At 40.3% G+C, this 6,000-nt stretch overlaps 1 long non-coding RNA gene across 1 annotated transcript in view; it reads right to left on the minus strand.

The window, feature by feature from the left end:
* Positions 1–5,784, minus strand: part of LOC133747857 (uncharacterized) — a 28,893-nt gene extending 23,109 nt beyond the window's left edge. The window contains exon 1 of the long non-coding RNA XR_009864413.1: positions 5,619–5,784. This is a non-coding gene — a long non-coding RNA (uncharacterized LOC133747857). The remainder of the gene's footprint in view (positions 1–5,618) is intronic.
* Between the last annotated feature and the right edge of the window lie 216 nt (positions 5,785–6,000).

The raw sequence follows: 6,000 nt of genomic DNA on the forward strand, positions 1-6,000 counted from the left end.
CAGGCTAATTTGAAAAATTAAAGCTAAACTTTCCATACTTCCTGGCTTTTCAATCAACCAATATTATATGACTAGTGTAGAATTATTAATAGAAGGCATACACAATTAGTTTCCTTGTCCCTCACATATAAGGAATATACAGACACAGAAGGGTAAATATACTCAGATTTTCCATTTTTATTTTCAAATTATTATAAAGTCATTTATGTCATTCACAAAAATTTCCTTCTATTTTTTTTTACTAAAACCTGAGAAATAAAGGGAAATTTTCCTTGGTTACTGAAATGGAATTGCCTTCAGACTTGCTTATTAGTGTATGTATATTTCTATTTGCCACTCCATCTCAGTTGAGTACAAGCAAGGAGAACCTTCAGGGGAAATATATAGCTTTAAGGAGTCACCTCACTCCAAAATTCCCATGTGATTCATTTGATATATTTCTTTTTCGTATTCAGAACTAACAGCCAGAGTAGTCATATTTCCATGAGCCATGCACTAATGACTCACCTAAAGGGAGACTCCACATAAGCCAGCACTAGTCTTGATCTTAATCAACAGCAGTTTTCTGGAATACTAATTTTGAAGGGGCTACTTGTCTCCCAGGATTTGATGCCTTCATTCATGTGTATCATACACCGCCATGGCTTGGGCTTCTGCTCTACCTCTGCCATCTCAAAGTTGCTTTTCAGTTCTTTCTCTCTTGGAGAGTGCATTCCTAAGGGCAGGTTTATACCTTCTGTTAGTAGTTTGAAAAGACTGCTGCTCACAGAGGCAAATAAAGAGTGTGGTAGAAGCACTTCTATACAGCTTCATACATATTTTCAGAGGGAGAAGGAGACAAAAGTAAATGTATCATAACAAAAGGAAAAAATGTGACTGAACAAACAAACATCGCTATGAGCACCCACATTGTGCCCTACATGGTGCAAAAAGGCAGTGTAAACATATGCATGCAGTGTACACATGTATGAATGTGTGTATAAAATGGGTAAGCACGATGGAAGCTTAAGACATGCTCTTCTTCACTAGCTTCTAATTCATTGGAAGTAAAATTTATCTATTTGAAACAGCACCTACTATCACTTCTGGTTTTGATCACCAAGTAGCTGACTTTTCCCAACATGCCAATGTAATTTAGGAATGATGAACAAACTGAGTAACCTGAAATTGGCAGCACTTACTTGTGGAATGACAGAATACAAGTCAAGCAAGGCTGAATATGCCCAAAAGGCATTGGAATGAGTGATTTGAAAATTTGGCCTTATCATCACATTTCTTAATGAGCACGGTTGCCCTAGAGTATTAAGGAACCTTCACATGCAAAGGCCGACATCTAAGATTAAATTACTGAAACAGTGTCTCACGCAGTACTGTGTGGTAGGCTGAAGCCTGTGGCCATCACGCTGCTCTTTCCCTGCAGGTGTTATGCAGATACACATGAATTTACTGAGGTAACATGAGATTTCAGAGGTAACCATCAATGAAGTGTGCTCAGAAAGCAATAGGAAATTAAACAGGATGAAAAATCAGAAAGTTCACACTTATCTGTGAAGCTGAAAGAGGAGCACATAGCTGCACTTGGAATAGTCTTGAAGATAATATTCTCATACCATATCATATCTTGCATTTCTGTTATTTTACTAACATTTTTTTTCAAAAATCACTTTTGTTACAACATCTCCTAAGGTAGAAAAAAACATTCTTTTTCCCTTGTTTTTTTTTTTCTTAAATGAGGAAATTGTGGCTTAAAGACATAAAATGCTTTCTCCAGTCACATTTTCATAGCAAAAATGGGGTTAATCCCAGTTCAGCTGACCCTTAATCCCATTCTGTTTCCACTCCTCATCTCTGAAAAGTTGAATTTTAATAACTGCTAGTAAAAATACAAAATATAGGGGTTTAAATTACTTGGGCAAAATGATCTTAACTTGACTTTCATTGACTTATATCTTATCCAGCTACATTTTTGTCCAAGAGGAATGACAAAGCATTACTTACTATGCTTTTCTCCCAAATCCTCTTACTCCTTTCCTATAAGGAAGAGTACCTGGTTTTAATGAACACACAGCTTCAAATTTTATATTTTCTCCATGAACTTCCTTTTCATTATTTCTTAGTTTCTTTTAAAAATACTATCAACAAAATTTCTACATATTTATACAGTGTGACATTTTAATACTTGTACAACGTGCACTGACCAAATCAGGGTAATCAACATTTCCCCTTCTTTGACATTACTTCATGAGTGAAGCCTTGGAACTCCTTTCTTCCGTTTGCTCATAAAACACATAATCAGTTACTGTGAACTATAGTCACCCGGCTATACTTTGTTAACACTAGGAACTTATTCCTTCAATTTAACCCTACTTAATACCAAACTCCCTCTGTCCCACTCTAATTTCTTGGATTCTTTTTTTTTGTTTTGTTTTGACAGGCAGAGTGGACAGTGAGAGAGAGACAGAGAGAAAGCTCTTCCTTCCGTTGGTTCACCCCTCAATGGCCTCTGCGGCCGGTGCACCGTGCTGATCTGAAGCCAGGAGCCAGGTGCTTCTCCTGGTCTCCCATGCGGGTGCAGGGCCCAAGCACTTGGGCCATCCTCGACTGCCCTCCCAGGTCACAGCAGAGAGCTGGACTGGAAGAGGAGCAACCAGGACAGAATCCAGTGCCCCAACCGGGACTAGAACCCAGTGTGCCGGGCCGCAGGCGGAGGATTTGCCTAGTGAGCCGCAGTGCCGGCTTCTTGGATTCGTTAAACTGATTTCACCTAACTGATAAACAAGTCATATCCCTCTCTGTTTTTACCTCCTGTCTTCTAAACTCAGGAAAAAAAAAAATCTTCAAGATCAAGACACTACAAGGAGCAAGTGACAAGAATTTTTCTGAACTGGCTAAAAAAAAAAGATAAGCTACTCATATTCCATTTTCTTTCTAAGAAATAAATGCATTCATACACTCAATAAAATGTTTGCTAGGAACCTATGAGTTAAGCTCTAGAATAGGTGCTAGGAAAACAATTTAAAAAATAATAAAATCAAATGAACCCTGATCTCAAAGAGCTTATGTCCAGAAGAAGAGCTCCAGTTTAATGTATTATAGCACTATACGTAAAATGTGCTGAGGTATCCAAGGAAGGTTTCTTGGGAGAGTGATATAGCATAGAAAAGACCTAAATCTTGAGGCAACATCAAACATTTGAGAAAGAGGAAATATCTGCTCCCACTGAAATGTCAACAGGACCCCTGCTGTGGCCAGGGAGAAGTAAAGCAAAGCGGGAGGGAATGCAGGATGGGTTGATGTTCCCCTCCCCCATCCAAATATGCTTTCCTACAGATGGAATCAGCATTATGACAGGTTTAAAGGAAAGAAGTACTTTTATAACAGGCAACCAGGCAGCAACTGGATGAAGTGTGTATGTGTGTGTGTGTGTGGGGATTCCATCCACCTTCCACCTTGGTGTGCTGGGAAGGAGGGACTGAAATGAATCCCACACTCACCTCTCTACCTCCTTCAGGCTCTCAGTGTTTCCATATTCATCAGAAGGGTCAGGAAAATGTCCGTGACCCTGAGTGATAAGAAAAAGTACACAAATAAAATACAAGAATGATGCAGCTCTGGATGAGGGAAGCAGAGAGGAAGATAGATAGAACAGGAAGAGGGGCAGAGTGTAGCTTTTTGTTGGTCTTCCCTGTTTTTCCTTAGACAGAATCTTAAGCCATTTAGGAAGCAAGAATATATTTAAACAACTTAGTGCCAACAAACAAAATATTTATCTGGTTTACTGTTGGTAAAAATTTTTCTTTCTTTCTTTCATTTTCAATTTTTTTTCTCATTTTTGAAACATTCTGACATCTTCCAAGAAGACTTTTAATATAAAGAAAAAATATGTCAAATAAGTATATCTTAAACTCTAATTCAGTTCAAAAATACTCAATGACAACCAAAAATCAGTCAATGAATCCCTTTATTAATATATCAGTGACTTCAGTGGTTGTAAATTATTCAATATAAACAGGATATTGTGGTGAGACTGTGGTCTGGAGTGAGCAGTTGACAGGATTGAAGAGAATGTAATGAATGGTAAAGAAATTCATCTGTTTGTGCTAAATTGTATTTAAAAGAGAAATTCCAGCTACATTTCTAAGTAAAGAGAGAGGTGTTCAGAAGTGCAGGAGAACAGCAAATTGAGGGCATATCCTAGATTATGTCCTATATATTAATAGAGCTCCAGTATGAGAGATGGCTAAGTGGTATACTTGTATTTTTCTGAGGAATAAACATTAATTAGAATATCTGAGAATTGGGGGTAAAAGCAATCAATTATCTATGTTGGTTGAATGTTTAAAAAATTTCAGTTATTTATTTGAAAGACAGAGTGATAGAGAAAAAAAAAAGGTAGAGAGAAAGAGAGAGAAGACATTCCATCTGCTTGGTCACTCCTCAAAAATGACCACTAGTGCCGCACGCTAGGGGGCTAGAATCCTGCTGCTCCATCTCGGTCTCCCACATGGGTGAGAGCAGCCCAAGTTCTTGGGCCATCTTCCACTGCTTTCCCAGGCACGTTAGCAGGGAGGTAGATTGGACTGGCACTCTGATATAGGATGCCAGCATTGCAGATAGCAGCTTAGCTCCCTGTGTCACAACAGAGGCCCCCTGGTTGAATTTTTAATGTTGTGTAGTTTTAAGGCTAAAGATTATCAAATATTTTTAACATGACTTGTGCATAATTTCTGATCATTGTCCTCAGGTATAGATGTTTGTGTTAAGATAGGGTTTAGGCCGGCGCCATGGCTCAATAGGCTAACCCTCCCCCTTGCAGCGCTGGCACACTGGGTTCTAGTCCCGGTCGGGGCACCGGATTCTGTCCCAGTTGCCCCTCTTCCAGGCCGGCTCTCTGTTGTGGCCTGGGGAGTGCAGTGGAGGATGGCCCAAGTGCTTGGGCCCTGCAACCACATGGGAGACCAGGAGAACCACCTGGCTCCTGCCTTCGGATCAGCTCAGTGGCCGGCCGCAGCACGCCTGCCGTGGCGTCCATTGGAGGGTGAACCAACGGCAAAGGAAGACCTTTCTCTCTCTCTCTCTCACTGTCCACTCTGCCTGTCAAAAAAAAAAAAATATATATATATATATATATATATATATATAGGGTTTAATTCCTTGGAAGAAAATGAGCTGCTTATGTAGCATAAACAAAGCTGGGGTCCATATTCCCATCAAGTTAATACCCACTGGATTTTGTGGGGAAATGTGGGACTAGACACTCTGATTAGCCAAGCACTCATTTTGATTTATGTGCCTCTGCAATTCTGATTCTTAAATATTTTGACCAGCATCCCTAGAATCATCTCCATGCCAGAAATGTGACCACTAGGAGACCTATCATTGGTCAAGAGATATTGTTTGCTCCCAGCAGAATGTTGTACATAGTAATTTTGTGGGTGCCCTCGCTTTTTCTTCCCAAGAAGAGTCCCATCAGCAGGTAATGTCTCCCAGGAACTCCATGCTTTAATGAATAGCTATAAGTCAATATATCCTACTGTGACTATCAAGGTGCCTGGCCCAAGGAAACCAAGACTGTCTATTGGTAAGAATCTCTGGAGAACAAAACCTTCCTTACTCACCTAAAGATTCCTCTCCAGGACCAGGTAGATGACAAGGAGACAAGCTGGTCTCCTGAGATATTCCCCAGCTCAATAAGGCCAAGGAGATCGGCAACTTCACCCTGTGCTTTGGAGTCTTTCCAGCCTTTCTTTTCTTCCCAGTCTCCAGGAACAGCACAGTCGGCTTCCAGACCCTGACGCTGCCATGTGCCAGCTCCCAGAATCACGCACTGCGAACTCTGGAACTCTCTTTCACAATCTGTCGAGTAATGTGTATGGAATGGCAGCTTGAGCAATACTAATATGCTAATACATGTGCAGGGTGACAGTCAATCTACATGGCAGCTGGACAGCAGGAATAAGCTTAAACGGTAAATGGTTCCCGAGAGTAAATTATCTGCCC

Source organism: Lepus europaeus, chromosome 2 (assembly GCF_033115175.1).
Source record: "Lepus europaeus isolate LE1 chromosome 2, mLepTim1.pri, whole genome shotgun sequence".
NCBI lineage: Eukaryota > Metazoa > Chordata > Mammalia > Lagomorpha > Leporidae > Lepus > Lepus europaeus.